The sequence below is a fragment of the Cupressus sempervirens genome, chromosome 7 (assembly GCF_028749045.1).
Source record: "Cupressus sempervirens isolate cs-2001-9-10 chromosome 7, ASM2874904v1, whole genome shotgun sequence".
Classification (NCBI taxonomy): Eukaryota; Viridiplantae; Streptophyta; class Pinopsida; order Cupressales; family Cupressaceae; genus Cupressus; species Cupressus sempervirens.
Window position 1 is genome coordinate 507,392,157 of NC_143124.1, and position 17,394 is coordinate 507,409,550.

A 17,394-nucleotide genomic window follows, 5' to 3' on the forward strand; every position below is an offset into this window, starting at 1 on the left:
AGTGGTTAATAAAATTTGTTATGTGGAATTGTTTTGAATGTAGAAAATGAATCTTGCAAGTAAATTTGTATTTAAAGTTTTATGAGCAAATGACGGAAATGTCATTTTTTTATAGTCATTATGTCAGGTAAATGTATTTTAAGAAATGTAGAGAAATGATCTGACCAATATGCCTCTGTTTTATGGATAAAGCATACATTTGATGTTTTATTTGACCAAATGTGATCTATGAGTGGCTTATTCATACTATGTCTATGTTGAAGTAGAAATGTGTATTTCATTTGTTGCATATGATTATTTATCTCTTTTGTATTTTTTGTATTAGCTAACATGTCAATGTTAAAATCTCCTAGAATATAAGTGAGTGCAGTTGGGTGCATTTTGGAAGTTAGAGTGTCTAACACATTTTTAATATCTATGAAGGGAGTATTTGGCCTTGAATAGATATTGCAAATATTCAATATATTGGTAGAATTTGTTATGGTTAATGTGATCGCTTCTACATGTTTTGTTGTGTTAGTTGATGATGTTGTTACATTGATATTGTTTCTTACTAATGTCATAATGCCATGTATTCCATGGTTGACATGAATAGTGAAGTCTTTTAGAACTGAATTTTGCTTTATTGAATTTGTGTGAGTTTCTTGTAAACATATAATGTCTGAAGACATAATTTCAATATCATTGAATAAATCATTGTCATGAGCATGTAGACTTCGTGTGTTTAATGTGCACAAAAGCAAATGTTCAGTATTATTTGTGCATGAAGCCTCATTTTCAAGTTTCCAACAAGCACTTGTTTGTAGGCGTTCCATTTGCATGTTTATTTTTGGTTTTACATGAAAATGTTTTTGAGCGAGTGGTTTCACAAGATATAGGTTTTGTATCGTTTTTGTACGTGATAGTGCAGTATATGTTATTCCATGGTGTCTTATACTTGTTGGATCAAAAGCTAATCTTTCCATTGTCAATCCTTGAGATCTATGAATTGTGCGTGCAGATGCTAGTTGTATTGGAAATTGTTTTCTAATAGTAATTTTTTTGCTTGTTGAGATTTTTTGGATTGGTCTTGAAATTTGTACAATAGGGACCCATGCTTTCTCAATACTTTGGTTGTAGTATTGTGCATATTTTATTTTTTGGAGATTTCCAATATTAGAATCATTAAATTTGATCCAAACAATTTCTAAATTGTTGTGGTTTGTGTAATCTTTGAATATTCCATCTGAACCATTGACTAGTCCATCAGTTGTATTGTAGTTTCCTGAGTATAACTCTATCAGCATGTTTCGTTTTAGTTGTATTTCAATTGGGAGGGTTGCTGTATGGTTGTAAAGTCTTATGCCATTTATGTTGTCCTCGTATTCATCTATGGCCCTTAGAACAATAACTTCTCCAGACATATTTGCTAACATTTTTTGGTTGTGTACATATACGTCATTTTTTCTATAGAAAAGGAAAGGAAGTGTTGGGTCATTTGGTATTGGCCGCAAGCATTCTTTGTTCAGATATGTTATATCATCTATTGTTTGTTTTGCCAATCGAATTCTATTAAGTATTTGTATAAAATTTTCATCCTTTTGACGCATTGTGGTGTGCAATGTGTAACATTTGATGTTATCATTCCAAAAGTTGTAAGGCATTAAGTCTTTGTCTGTAGTTTTATTTTCAAATACTGAAGAGTCAAGAACTGGTTGGGCTTGATATAAGTCACCACCAAAAATTGTGTCCAAATTGCCGAAATAAGAGGTTGGTGTGCGCATTATTTCTCTTAGTCGTTTGTCTATATAGCGTAGGAATGTTGAACCTACTAAAGATATTTCGTCAATCAATATAACTTTGAGTTGTTCATAATGTTTGGACATTTTGTCTAGCGTGTCACTATTTAGTGGAAGGAATTCTGATTTATTGAACGGAATATGAAATGCAGAGTGTATAGTCATGCCACCGATGTTGTAAGCTGCTTTTCCTGTATAAGCTACAACTATTCCCTTTGGTTTATCTGGGTTGTTGTTAATTGTGTTGTTATATATACGCAACAGTGCTTGATAGATCATTTTTGCCGTAAAGGTCTTACCAGTGCCTGCTCCGCCAGTAAGGAATAAGTGAAGTGGTGTTTTATTTGTGACCTTTTTGCAGACAATGTCTTTTACTATTGCCTGTTGTTCTGTATTTAGCATTTGTCGAATTTTGAAGTATTCATCATTGTCAATTATTTCTGGGTGTTTTCCTATTTCGAAACCTACATATTTTGTATTTGTAATTTTGTTATATCTTCCAATTTGAATATCATCATGAATGTCATATGTGTCATCTATGATAGTTGTTTTGTTTGTTTTATTATTGTCATTGTTTTCTAATAATCGATTATTGATTTCTGTAGCTTCTTTATCAATGTCACCCCATGCTTGATTTAATTTGTAGTAGAATTTCGAACTATTTTGTCTTATTATATTTTCATGAAAAGTATATGCACTTTCCCAAGTTTTGAAATTTTCTTTTAGTTGGGATTTGTTATTTGTAAATGGTACAAAAAGAAGTAGTTGTTCTCCGCAATAGTTTTCTAAGTCACTGTGTTTATTGTAACTAATAAAGCGTATAATATTTTCTTTTTGTTTTCTTTTTTTATTTTTTCCTCTAACGTTATAGTTAGAGATGTACTCGGCTAGGCATATGTTTTGTACATTGTCATGGCGATTTTTATAATGGTCTATTAATGATTTTGCTGTTACATTTTCTGAGTTATCTGGTTCCTGGTTTAATTCTGAGGCAGACTTGAGTACAAATACTCGCTCATTGTCTGATCTTGTATCAATGAAAACACATTTTCGTGAACTCTTATTAAGGGGAAGGGATAGAACTAAATGTGTTGCTTGTTGTGCTGACATTTGTTGCAAATTTAGTAAAGCATTTTCTAATTTTGTTATCATTTTAACCGCATCTATATTTTCACTTTGGTGATCATCTCTTATTCTTTTGAATGCACGTGTCATAGACTTGTCAACCTTTACCATATATGAACTACAATACATGGCAGCAGCATATGCGTTTAACACGAATTGGGCATCTGTGTTAGCTCTCCATAGTTGTGGCATTTGTTTGCAGAAACTGTTGTTCCATATTTGGGAAGGATTTCTTTGAAGGAATATAGTTGGCTTGTCTATTGTTGATCGTAGTAGAATGATGTAGTCATTTTTTGTTATTTGCAATTCATCAATGAACATTTCAAATGTGAAGGAGGTATTGAAGTCTCTTTTTTCCAAAGATTCAAATATTTGGTTGGCAGTTGTATTCATAATAGCATCTTTATCGCACAAAGGGTCCAAAATCATTGTATTTGGCATAGGTGGAATGGGGAAATTATATCTACATTTTTTGTATGACGTTCTTTTGCATTGTCTAGTATGGTGATGTTTATGCAATTTGGCATATTCTGCTTCCAAGTTATCAGTATTGCATGTGATGTGCATGTTCACAAACTCTACTATTTCATCATTTGTTTGCTTTCCATAGATAGGTGCATTTTCAACCCAAATTAACATGTGCTCATGTTCATTTCCCCTATTTTGAAATTCAGTGACCGAAAAATAGTCAACAACTTTTCCAAATAGTGATTTTTCTTGAAATAGTAGTTTCCTTAAAGCATTAATCCTATGTCGATAGTACCTTGCACATGTTATTGGGTCTTTTTTCACAAGTATTATTTTGTTGGTGTCGTTGCATTCAAATGTGTCATTTGTTTTTGTTTTTTGTTGACGTAATTTTTGTAAATATTGGAGAGTCGACATTAGGGGCTCCCAATTCTCTTCCGCACTTGTAAAAGTGAGGAAAAATGTAGGTGGTCCAAGTTGTCGAATCATAGCAAATATGTTTTTTTTCAATTGATGCATGTAGTCTGGGGATATTCGAATTCTTTTGAAATCTACATATCCAATGTCTGATCGTAAAATTTTTTCCAAATTTGGTTTTTGCTTTACATCTTTTGCGAGTAACTTGCGTCCTTTTAATTGTCCTTTTCTAATTCGTATCCATAGTGTCGATAAGACCTGATGTATAATTATTTTTATAGCTTTGAAGAAAAGGTTTGTTGTATGAAGTGAAAAATCTTGCTCATAATGAAGTAATTCCCACTGTGATAATTTTTGATAACTAAATTTGTCCATTATGTCATTATTGCGTGGCTCACCAAAGAAGAGGGTTGGAAAATTCATTTCTTCTGCATACTTGTCTTTGAAAATACCAATAGGATAACAGTTCTCAGCAGGTGCAATTTGAATTATTTTGTCATCCATATTGTGGATGCATGTAGAGTCTGTGTATCCATGTATTAAAGAATCAGTTGGATTGTCATATTCAAGATCACTTTCAGTTTCACTTTCAGAACAACTTTTGTTTTCACAACCATTGTCTTCATTGTTGATATCTAATGTTTCTATCCACTTTTCATTTATTTGTACATTTTGCATTTGGTAAAGGGTTGTTTTGCTTAAATCGAATAGAGCCTGCATTATTATATATGGTCGTACCATGCCTTTTTGAAATGCATTTTTATATTGCAATTGTCTTTTAAGAGCCACTGCAATTGTTGTTGTGTTTGATAGTGATAGTGGTAGAGCATTTTGAATATTGTATATGTTTACAGGGACGTTTATGATGGAACCAGTTAGTCCAAGTTGAGACTTTTTATATCCTAATTCCCAAATTTGTGCAAATGCAATTCTTAGTGAAACTAGACGTTCCTCTAGTTGTGTTATTTTTTGTACACTTGGTAATGGCTTATTTTTGCGTATGTTGTGAGGAACTGCATATTTAGGTATTTTTTTTTTTTTGAGAGAATTGTTACATATTTTACATATGTACTCGGTAAGCAGTGGTGTGTAAGATTTTGTCAAATTGTGGTATAGAACTGTGTGTTCCTCTTTGTATTGTTTTATATCTTTCTTGAAATGGAGCATTTGACAAATTGTGCAAGTATATTTTGGTGTGTCTTTTACTGTGGTAAAAAATTTATCAATTGGTGTCAAAGTTGTCTTAGTTGATTTCCTTTTCCTACTTATTGTTGTTCTGGATTGAGTTTGTGGTTTTATATTATTTTGGTTATCAGTCGAGAAAATATTAGTGTTTTCGGTTGTAATTGTTTGTTGATTAATGTTGCAAGCTTTATTTCTAATTAATCTTTTCACTGCACGCAATGTTATATTGTGTTGATTTTTTGCAATATTATGCTTATCATTGGTAGACAGATTGTAGTTCTTTAATGTTTCTTTCTTTTGCTTTTTTTGTCTGAGTGGTGTGTTGCCATTGTTTCTTATCATTTTTTTTAATCTGTGCAATTTGATATTATGTTGTTTTTGTTGTAAGATTCCATTGGTTAGCAGTGGTTCAAAGTGCCCTGACAAAGGATTTGCATCATGAAAGAGGATATTGAATGGAGTAGAATTGAGGTGGTTGTTAAAATCTAAATATCGTTTTCCATAAGATGCAGACCAAACACATATACGAATATTGAGCCACTTTGATATCCAATGTATGCAAAATATATCCCCCCACAAACCATTTTGCTTTGTCTTAGTTGATGGTTTTGCGGATAAACGCATTCTTTGCAAATAAGTTGAAATATCTTCTACATTGTGAAGCTCTCTCAGGCTTTGAGGGTGGAGTTCATGGTTATAGGAATTGATAGCTTCCTCATCTCCATTTTGGAGGCAAGCAATGAAGAAATCTATTGTTCCATTACGAATTTCATTTGATGTATGTTGAAATTTTAGTAGATATTCAAATGTATCAAATAAACAATCACCGATATTGTATTTGAAGTCATGAGGCCTATATAAGCCATGCTTTAGAAGAGTTTTGTCAATGTCAGTTGAATGTACATTACAATTACATTTGTTTTGGTCTTGCTGCATGATTTGTAGATGTTTGATTGTTCAATTTTTTCATACAATGAAGTCTTCCACTAATGAGTTTGATTCTTTTTTTTTTTTATTGTTAAATTGCAAGTTGTAGTTTTTTGTTTGTTTCAAATGTAGTATGTTGACAGTTATGTGCTACATTCTGATTCTGCACCATATGCTATAGGTTGGCAGCCTGCATTTATTACGAATCAATGTTTACATTAATGTTTCATTTATATTGGGTCACTTTATATATAGAATATTTTACGTACAAAATTTTGTTAGTTTACTCAAAAACGGCTATCATCTAAACATTGCTATTATACTATTTCAACCAATAGTACTAGATATATAAAATGTTTCGAATTATTTTCCAAGAAAGATTTCTTTAAATGTTGGAAAATAGTGACTACTTATAAGATTGGCTAATAATTGAATAAACTTAATAATCTAAGTAACAAAGTAATTACATTTCTAAATAAATTTTATTTGAAAGCCATTGTAATAGTATTTTTTTGCACACTTTTACACAAACATTTATACTTTTTATGAATATTGATTTCTGGACTCTCTTAATAATTGTTGTTTAAGCTTTAAATTGTTCAATAACAAGACCCTTCATATAAATGGGTAAAGACCTTTCATAGTGGTTGGCTATTACCGTTGAGAGCATTAAATAGACAGTGTTCAATATTAGTTACAATGCTCTCAATTTTCGATACCTTGCACTTTATGACATTCATTTCCAAATTAATTTTGTCATACAATGCAAGGTGTTTATTGTCAAGATTGTTTGAGGAATGCAAATCACCAAATGTTGAGCTAATTCTTTGTTTGTTTGTTGCATAGGTAGACCCGCTTCTATGCTGCATACTATCTTCAATGTTCATTGAACTCAAGTCACAATTGTATGTATTTTTTTGGATGACTGGGCTAGTTGGGTTCCATGGTAGTCTTTCTTCTGTTGCAGGCCTTGCCATAGTATCATTTCCTACATTAGATTGTGGAATGATATAGTTAGATAAAGTACTTAGCAGAAATGAGGATATGTATAGAGGCAATATTTTGATTGTAGTAACTATTTTTTTCCATTTACAAATGCTAATCAATTAATCTATTAATGTAAAATGTAGCAACAGGTTTGAGGACATACCAATGCTACCATGTACTTCATCCATTCTAAGTCTGTAGATTTGAGAATTCCGATAGCTGCCTGGTCAAAATTTGTATCTCCAACATTGGAACTATATGTTAATGTTGGCTTTGTGGTAACAACTTTTTGCATATTTGAAGTATTGTATGGCTGGCATATGCTTTCTTGTTTTTCTATTTGTTGTGCATTCTGGGTATCTATGGTGTATAATGGTTGTTGTTGAGGACAGCTATATTGTGTGCAATAGTTGGGTTCATATGAGGTAGATAATTTTGTTGGACATTGTAAATGTTCAAAATTTCTTGATTGACAGTGATTCATATCTTTAGATGTCAGTAAATATTTTGCATCAGAAGCCATTATATTCTCAAATGCAATATCATCAAGGCATGGTGAGTGGAATTTTTTTCCTTGAGAGATATCAGTCAAGTCTCTACAGACATGACTTTCCATGTTTTTTGAGATATGGTTGCTTTGACAAAGAGATTCTTTCATTGTCATTATATCAGCACTATGAATTGCTTCACTATTTGCTCCCAACAAATTTATATGACAATCTATACAATCTGTTGCACCTTTCATGGAGAGAGCTGCTTCTCTATATGCATTTGCAACTTCCTCAGGAGTTTGAAATGTTCCAAGCCATTTTCGATCTTTAGTCTTTGGATTTCTTATTTCTGCACCATAGCTGCCCCAAGGTCGTCTCCTCACACCCTTGTACACTTTATGCTTGGAACATTTCCTTCTTTTGCAACAGGTTTGCTTGATTTTTTCAAAAGTTGATGTTTCTTCATTATCTAAATCAACAATTGGTATTTGCATGAAAGTAGTCATGGTTTTCATTGCTTCTGTGAAGAGAAAATTTTTTTTCCATAAACATGATTATTTGAACGGATGAAACAAGTAGAAGTCATTATATTTGACAATTTTCAATTACTTTAATTACAAGATATACTTATTCATTACATTGGGTGATGCAGTCGTGTCATCATATCATCAACATTAACTACATTTGAATGCAATAATATTTACTTTATTGTCTATGAAATTCTTGTTCGCAATGGACATTACATATATTTCTCAAATAGATAGAGAATTACATAGAAGAGTACTACATTCAAAGTCAACAAATAAATGAAAGTAGGTGTTTCATTCACAGTGAAAAATAAAACCAAGAGAGAGAAAAATTCAACTCCCAATACTATTTCAAGAAGTTCCATTGTTTCCTGACAGTTTCCAACAGCGACTTTTGAACAACTTCAATGGCTCTTGATGTGAAATTCAAATTTATAGAAAATAGATGTGTCCCTGAAATCTGTCAATCCTGCCACATGAATATATTTTAAAAAGATGACAACCTTCCAAGCTAAAGAGATTATTATCCTTCCATGTTAAGTGCAATTCATGAAATTGCTATAAGTTTGTACTAGTGAAAGACATAGTTTGGTAAACTTAGATATGCAGACATTATTGACATGCCAATGAGCAGATACATATTGCTCTAGATTTTTTCAACTTTTCAGAAATCGAGGCTAATCTTATACATCAGAAGTATTTGCTTCTGTCAATCGTCATGATATAATACTTAATTCATCCATTTGGGATATGCCACCTTCCAATATCTGCTACAAAATGAATGCCAGGTGACATGTCACTATTTGAAAATTCATACAAATAATGGTATGAGTAATGATGCTTTATGGTTTTAGTTGCTAGATGTCCTCTATCATCATCATACCATTGTCCTACAAGCTCTATATTATCATATCTTATAATCCATTCAAGTGAAAGAGTTCGATATGAGACGATAAGGTTTATTATGTGCATAAGTGTGTCATTTTCAGTACTTGCCCTAAATGGTGATAGCTGACATAATAGCATTTTAGTTGCTGGATTGAAAATGGCAGTTAATTCCTGAACACTATGATTTCCGTGAGGGAAATGAATTAAAATATCTTGACAACGAATTATTATATGAGCTTCCCTATATATCCGCACCAGATGTTTTAGGTAAATTAATTCTCCATTTGTCATGAATGGAGACAAAACATGAATTTCATTGGTCTCTTCTATCGGCTCAATGTTTCCCCATCCATGATATCGAAACATTGGAGCATGGTTGTCATAAAAATAGCTTTCCAATATTTTTCTTTGGCATTCACTTGGAAGTTCTTGGATTCTTTCAAGGATACAAAGTTGTTGAAATTCAGACAATTCATCTGTTCGAGGATATGTTATAGTAGATGCATTTATAGTATTCATACTGATGCAATGTGGACAGAGGAAAACCTGTTGAAAACGACCAACATTTCTTAGTTTTTTCTACGAATAATTGAATTCTAAGATATAGCTTAAGTTCATTGTTCTCCATTTTTTTAGAGATATTGTTGGTGGGAAATTCATATGCATGTAATTAATATGTAGGTTTCTATAGATAGATAGCACAAAAATTTCAGATATGTACGATAAAGAGTAGGATGATGTAGTAGGACCGTAAACATTGTTACTATTTATAGACAAGTATGCATTTTGAGGCATATGAATGCATCGTAAATATTTGAGAAACGACAAATTATAAATGCAGTTTAATTCAATGACATATGATAGTACAATTTTCAACTTGTAAAATAAATTCTACCCATGTACTGTTATTTATTGACTAATTAAGTTCCCGTTTTTAAGACTAAATCTAAATTATATGTTTTTCATAATACTTGCGTTATTTTGCAAGTAAATAAGGATGGAAGCATACCAGTTAGTTATCAGTTGTTTTTGAGACGTTCTTGTTCTTTCACAACCTTCACTGTCTTTTTTACGACCTTTGCACCTGAAAAACAATTAGAGGAGAACAATTAATTACATGATTCACATTATGATTCGTTACAAATCTACTATATTTATTTTGATAAAGATTACTGAACGAAATAATTGTACAAAATATCAATATTTGAATCATAGAATGCATTGTAGAATATTTCAAAATAAAGAGGAATGTGTACTAACAATAGTACAAATATGGCTTATATCACCTATTCAGTATTCATTCTCATAATCTAAATAAAAATAAATAGAATGAATCCAAAACAAAACTAGGTTGTGGATCGGGAAAAGCAAGACAAGGAAAAGGAGAAGGATGGTAAAAAGGATCAAGCTGTGGATAAAGATAACTGAGAGAAGGAAAAGGACAAGGATGCTAAAAAGGGAAAACACAAAGAACAAGGAAAACCAAGACAAGATTAAGGAGAAAGACCAAAAAAAAAGGAAAACATTAAGAAGGGTAAACATAATGGTAAAGAAAAGAACTATGAGAAGAAAAAGAGAAATACTGACCAAGAAAAGATGGAAAAGAGAAAAGATGGGGAAAATAATGATGAGGGCAAGAACAAATATGATAAAAGAAAACGAGAAAATGTACATTAAATTGATCAAGTTTTGGTTTAATTCAAGGAATATAAATGCATTGCAAATATTTGAGAAACTACAAAAAATAAATGCATTTTAATTCACTGACATGTGATAGTACAATTTTGTGAGCAAAAAAGGATGGAAACATACTAGTTAATTATCAATTGTTTCTGAGATGTTCTTCCAGTTTGACAACCTTCAATGTATCTTTCACGACCTGTGCAGTTGACAAAGAGAAAGAGAAGAACAATTAATTACATAGTTCAGAAAATCATTTGTTACAAATGTATGATATTTATTTTCATAAAGATTACTAAACCAGAAATTGTACAATATATGTAAAAAAACTATAGTACAAATATGTCTCATATCACTTTTTCAATATTTGATTAACTTCATTCATGACTTATACATTGTGATAATCTAAATCAAAATAAATATGATGCATTGATAACAAGATAATTATATGTATTTTTATTGCAAAAGTTAAGAAACATTTACATTTATCCATTGCATATGTTGTTTGCTATGTACATATATGGATAAGATGCTCATCTACTACAATTCCATATGGATGAATGTGTAATAGGTTATATAACATCCCCAGGAGGTTGAGGTTTTGTTGAGCAAATGGTGCTTACATAAGGTGAAATTATAGGAGGAGAAATATGTAGTTGCAAAAGTATCATTGCATTGCAAACATCTGAGATTCTTGATGCACTAGGCTCATAGAAATGAGTTTGGTGAGCAAGCAATGCATGGTCCACTAGAGGCTTGTACTTACTTCTTATTGCAATTTTCAGGGAATAATAAACACAAGTCGTAACATCACAAGAGCTCAAAGATTCAAGAGAGAACAAGCCACCTATGAGGCTAGTACTCATCTCTATAACATATGCATTGATGTATGCATCATAGTCTTCAAGAGGTTTGAAACAAGGCTTCACATACGCATTTGCCATTTTCTTTACAATTTCAGAATTTTCTAAAAGATCCATGCAATTGGTGAGGAATTTAGAAATAATATCTGCATAAGTTGTTCTCCCAGATTTATTTTCCAAGAATTCTTCACCAAGCACATTGTGTAATGCTTTCTCAACATTTCTGCATTCTATGACAAATACATGCTCCAAAGTTGTAGACTGAATTGCACCAATGATTGGACAATCCCACTGAGGACCCGAACTTGGAATATAAATTCGTTCAGACATTTTGATAACACAATATCTGTCACATATTCAAAATGAATAAACACTTTCAAGAGAAGTGACATGGTTGATCTAAAATTTCAAAATTCAAACAAAATTATAAAATGCACGTTGCAAACTCGAGTAGTTTTGGAAAATACTAAATAAATCCATGTGTTGTTTACTCAATAAATCCATGTCTGATGTTATTTCAAAAAGTCACAATTTAAGCTGTCATTTATAATTTATTGTCTTTTAATCTTTTCATAGGTTATAATCATCAATTATATGTGTTTTTTAATAAATTTTTTATTTTCCCTTATTCTTTATAATTGGAATAGTAGCATTTTTTTACAAATTACATAAATTATTTTTAAATCATTGTAATTGAAATAATTAATTTCAAAATTTACTGATTAAAAAGTAGCAATTACTATTCTACTTACAGATATTTTTCAACACAAATAAATCAAATTTTTTCTCTCTAATTAATATAATATTTTATTTAATACATTATTTTACAACTTCAAAAAATATTACATAAATTAAATCATTTTTTTATTTTCCTCTATTCTTTATAATTGAAATAGTAGCATTTTTTTTACGAATTAAATAAATTATTTTTAAATCATTGTAATTGAAATAATTAATTTCAAAATTTACTGATTTAGAAATAAAAATTACTATTCTACTTACATATATTTTTCAAAACAAATCAATCCATTTCGTCTTTTCGTCCACTTCCAGATGAATTAAGATCAATATAAATATCACATAGTCAAAAGAAGATCTAGAAAAGCCCAACTATTATTTTTAATGACTAATTATTAAAATGTGTATAATAATGGCCCAATTTATAGGAAAGACTTTTCATGAAAAGATTCCACAACACAACATAATCTCATTTATAAAACTGTTGAAGGGCCCAATCACAATAATAATGGTCATCAATTTACAGAAAATTTTATATGAACAAACATAGAAAGATACATTGAATACATGCAGGAAGTCGAAGTTTACCCTCATTTCACTTGGGTTTGAACCCATGATGTGGGGTTACCAACGTAGTATTATCCATATAATATCTAAAGTTTGTAGAATAATGGAAGATCGTCCAATCCCCTTCTCTTTGGGAAGGAGAGTTAGTCGCAACTATTATTAATTTAGTCCGAATTTCGACCAACAAAAAACCAAACACAAATGTTTTCCACTAAAACGTTATTAAGAAAAACTTAAATGGAGAAATTCAATATATTATTATTGGTAAAATATAATAGTAAAATCTTTGCAACACCCTCCAATTTAGAGAAAATCATAAACAAGAAAACGTCAATTGGTACGTCCATAACCATGAGCCATGAAATTTTGTTTTTAGCACCCGTATGTGCATGATCAAGCATCTTGGAAAAGTATGTAAAACCTCTTGCATCCTACACATAACGTGCATGTCATAAATATTGGCATGATAATTGATTGAGCCATATATTTCCTTCAATTAATGAATTAAGAGATAAGCATTAAAAAGCTTCAAGTTTTTCTAGTCACATAAATACCATTGAATATTGAACCTAACGAGATCATGTCTAGATAAATTCATTTCGCTACATTTTGAAATGCGCCCAGCGGACGCGACGCGGGATTCCGATTTGCTTTAGAGGGCGACCGGGAACCGAGCCAACAGGTGGACTGGGGAGCCAAAATAAATGTACGGGACGTGCTTTCCAGCGGATATGCCGGTCCACGTTTCTGAGTGGCATTTAATTTCGCTGAACTTCTTTTCGTTTCGTGGCGCTGGGGGCTTTCACTACGCGTCCTTTGGTTCGATTTCATGGCATTTGGCGTCATTTGCGTTATTTTCGAGTTCGTGTCATTTAATTTCGGCGGTGTAGGAACGTTATGAAGCATCTGATCGGTGTGTATTCCCAGGCATTCATTCAAGGTAGTTGGGTGGGGGACGTCTGAAAAGGAAGGAACAAGGCTTCGAATTTCATCGCGCTGATCGCCGGGATTCAAACGCAATGAAATTTGCTGTATACCCTTTTTGGTTGTTTGCATAATGGTGTTTTCTGCACAGAGAACAGTGGTTTTTCTGTAAGCTTCTGGTGTCTTTTTACTGATCAAGGGTTCGATTCACGGGAAGTGTTTTCAGGTGAGTTGTTGGATTCATTTTCACCGTGTTTTGATGTGGATTGTGTACGAGGTGTGGACGATCTGTTTTGGGGCTAACAGCTTAATATCTCTCCCAAAGCACGGATGGAAGCGTTGGGGACGGATCTCATGAAGCAGAGCGAGCATTCATCTACATGAACATGCACAGTGACAGCGCATTGCCGAGGAAGGAAGATGTTGAGAAGCTCTTACCCAAGTCCTGCAAAAGGCTCACGATTCTCCTCACTACTCGAGATGAGATGGCTGCGGAGGTGATCTCAGGCTGTGAGCGTGGGATCCGTACTAAAGTCTACCCTGTTAGACCCCTGCATTCCCGGGATGCCATGAAGCTCTTGTCCAACAAACTGGGTGTAAAAACCGAGATACCCCAACATCAGATGAACGAGATCGTGGAGGTCTGCGACGGCGTCCCGGTTCTTGTAGAACGGGTAGGAGCGTATATCTGCCAAAGCCCCGACAAGGATGAAGCTTTCAGGCGAGTGATTGAGTGGATCAAAGGCGGAAAGGCTTTTGGCTCCGCAGAAGATCAGTATAGTATAGAAAAGAAAGGCCTTCTCTTCGACCTGGAGGATCTTCCTCCCACTGCAAGAGAGTTATTTCTGGAGATCTGCTCCTTCTTTGGCTCGTAGACGAGAACAAGGATTCATTCTACACAGATTTCAAAGATAAAAACCCAGATGAGCCCACAGATTACACAGAGAACCGTCTTTTTGTTATCATTTCCTCGCTCATTTAGATAGTCATGGGCAACTTTTGCTTCTGTTGAGGAGTCTTTAAGTTTTGAATACGCTTTTAAGTTTTTGCCCAGTAAGGATAGGAGCGTAGGCATCTTACCGCGCAAGGAGCGAAGCCACTTGTCCGCCGCGGGTGCGCTTTAAGGCTGGGAGAGGAGCCAATAAGTAACTTCGGGATTTATTGCTTGCTCTTCGGGATTGTCTAACAGTTTTTTTTCCCCAGAGCACCATCTTCATGGCTTCAAGCATTAACCCATTAGACGGCTTCAACTAAGCTGCTGATTTGGGTTCCGTTATGGGTACAGGGTTCAGGTACACAGGTATGACAATTTGTTTCCTTGGCTATGGGTGGGTTTGCCTGTGTATGTGTGTGTGTATTATAATTTATACTACAGCAGTTCTGGGGCTAACAGCTTAATATCTCTCCCAAGCAGTGATAGCCCAAAAGCTGGCCCACCAGGCACACTAGCGACCAGTAGAAGGAGAGAATTGAGTGTACTAGGAGAAGTCGTCTGCACAAAGGTTACAGAAGATGTTGTAAGCAGAAGGGGAAAGGCACTAACAACGTCAACATTCAATCTGAACATACGATTTGGGGTTACAACCCCCGTACCGCTCAGAGTAGGGGAAGACATTTTTGAGATATCTCAAAGATCTTGCAATACTTCGGTTCAAATCTGGACTCCCCGTCCTTCTGTCAGGCTAAAATTCAGCACTTTGTGGCCGATTTTATTGCACCTACTTTTATTGCAATAGGAAGGTATGAAAGACCAGGTATGGAAGGACCTCATGGCTGCCGACAAAAACGTCACTTTTGCAGCTTTTGATCAATAATTTTTTGATTTCAGAAGAACACAAAGACTAAATAGAAATGAATAATGTATATACCTAGATTCGCTTCTTTATTGATCGATTTGTTGTTGTTCTTGGGTACAGATTTTGCAGAACAAATTTTGCTCCTAGCAAAGAACTTTTGCCTAAATACAGCGACTCAACAGAGCTTGCTAGAATACAGGCCTTTATCAGGTACGCTCAAATCCTCACAAATATGACAAGACGAGCTACCAGAAGGCGAAACAAATATTGAAGAGTAAATAGAAAAATAAGCCATCTATACACACAGAACACAGAACGCATATCAAACCTGAAACAATTTTCTACAAAAAGTAGTACAAAACACAGAACGCATATCAAACCTGAAACAATTTTTTACAAAAAGTAGTACAGGAAGCAGTATGAACAAATGAAAAACATACCTAGAACCAGTATCAACAAATGAAAAACATACTTATTCTCTGCAACAAAATCTTAAGCAAAATACATCACAGAAAGACAAAAACATACCTGTTTTCTGCAACAAAACCTACTTCTCAGAAGCATACAGAAGGGAGTGTCCAATTTTCCCGATGCCTCCGAAATCAACAATTACTAATAAATAAGAATTTTAGATGACCAGAATTGAAGAACCCAATTAAATGCAGTCGACAGACAGCCGAAAAACATTCCCCAAGACAATGAGTAAAAGACAGACCAAAGAATTGTGACCACATTTTCTCCCAAAACTGACATCTTTGCTGACAATATGACAACTATACAGTGCATAGTATAAATCCAAATCAGAATACGGTGGATTTCCTTGGATTTCCTCAAGATTTAGATTTGGGAATTGGCTAAGCATAGTGGTTCAGATAAGACAATTGACGAAACATAAAGCCAAGCAATAAAGAAAATCACTATTGCTATGTTCCATCCATCCGTCAGCATTGCCACAAATTCATTTTTTAATACAATGAAAAAAGCTCAATACCCTACTGTTCACAACAACAGCCAATGGGAAATTTGAATTTAAAATAAAAATAATGGCATGAATTCAAAAACATTATGAAACTAGGTTGGAATGCATATATAAAACATTTCAATTGGTCAAAACTTATTGAAAATTTGCATCCACTTGGATGCTATAGTATCCTGCCATACGGCAGGAACTAATAAATTGTGTGGATCAAACCGTATCTTCGTAGGTAGCAGCGCACATGTTCTCGAATATTTCAAGCATATACTGAATTCATTACTCTCAGTTAGATGGTTCATCAGTAGATTGATTCGAATATGACGAAAGCTTCTGGGAAAGCCATGAAAATGAGCAAAGTCTTCTTCATGGGTCACTGAAAGCGGCTTGTGGGGTATGATTTTTGTTGTTCTAAAGGCAAAATTCCACAATGGATAAGGATTTCATTATTACTTTGCACACCGTTGTAGTGAGGGCATAACTACGGACCGATGGCCTTTGATACGGCAATGGCTACCCAGTACCCAGCCATATCAATATGTCTGTGGATGTATGCCATACTCCCGATACCCACGCCCATAACTGCACTGACAACGTGATCGTGCACTCCACATGTTTATTAATTTCTTAATTTTATATAATATTTAAAAGATAGGGGAAAATTAATAATTAAATAATAATAATAATAATATTACTATTATTATTATAAAAACATTAAAAACAAGGACGAATGCATTTAGAATTGAGATTAAGAATAGTAATTGAGTTCATTGGTAATATTTATATAAGTAAAAGCTTTTTTAATTTATCTAGGAGGTAAAAAAAAAATTTTTGTTTTTTAATTTTCACATTCATTGAATGCTTATAAGGTGTATAATAAATATTTTTGTTGTGGAGGGTAGGGATTTTGGAATGTTTTTGTTTAGTTTATAATTATTGGGACAATTTAAATGGAATGGTAGACAATAAATAGTTGGACATTAATGTTGAATGTGACCAAAAAGAATATTATTATAACTACCAAGTACAAATAAATTATGTTTAATAATAGATGTTAAAG